Raw genomic sequence first — 738 nt, forward strand, 5'->3', positions numbered from 1 at the left:
TATCAAAATAATATCTACCCTAGATTTATCAAGCTCTATCTGTCTGCTCAGTGAATAGTTTTGAAAATGTGACGTCAAAACTTTTGAATTTCACAACATGTAAAGCTTTTCTGAATGTAATTCTTTGAATATCTTCATAACGACTCTAAATAATCTTAGGATTTTGATAGAGCAGATAGAACATTTGGTTTGTGACCTCATGGAAAGGGTTAGGGTTAGGGTTAGGGTTAGGGTTAGGGTTAGGGTTAGGCTTAAAAAAAGGCCAAAAATGTCAGATAAAACTTTGTAAATCAAAGGTAACGATTTTTCACAGTCTGGCTGCTGGGATGCTGTACTCCCTCCATTAAAACATAGGTTGATCCCTTGCAATACCCAAACTGTGTCGATAGCGGCTTAAAACGTGACATTCAATACTGTAAGTCTTCTCCAGAAGAATGGACCCCCTTATCCGAACGTTGATTTTCGCGCTATAACAATAGTTTTATGTTTTGTATCTATAAAATCAATAGTACAAAGTTGTGTGGTATGAGGAATTTGGATCGATAACGACAACAACAAAAACAACAACTATTGTTTGGAGGGGGGACGAGGGGTTGAGGCTCTTGTGGCATAAAGGTGAAAGTGTTTGTCTCTCATTCGATAGATCCCGGTTTTTCCTTCTCTTAAACATCTCCTTTCATCGTTTCCTGCTATGTATCAATGTTCTGACGTCTGATTTCGTCTCCACTTTCTTCCCCA

The sequence above is a fragment of the Aplysia californica genome, unplaced genomic scaffold, assembly GCF_000002075.1.
Source record: "Aplysia californica isolate F4 #8 unplaced genomic scaffold, AplCal3.0 scaffold00283, whole genome shotgun sequence".
NCBI lineage: Eukaryota > Metazoa > Mollusca > Gastropoda > Aplysiida > Aplysiidae > Aplysia > Aplysia californica.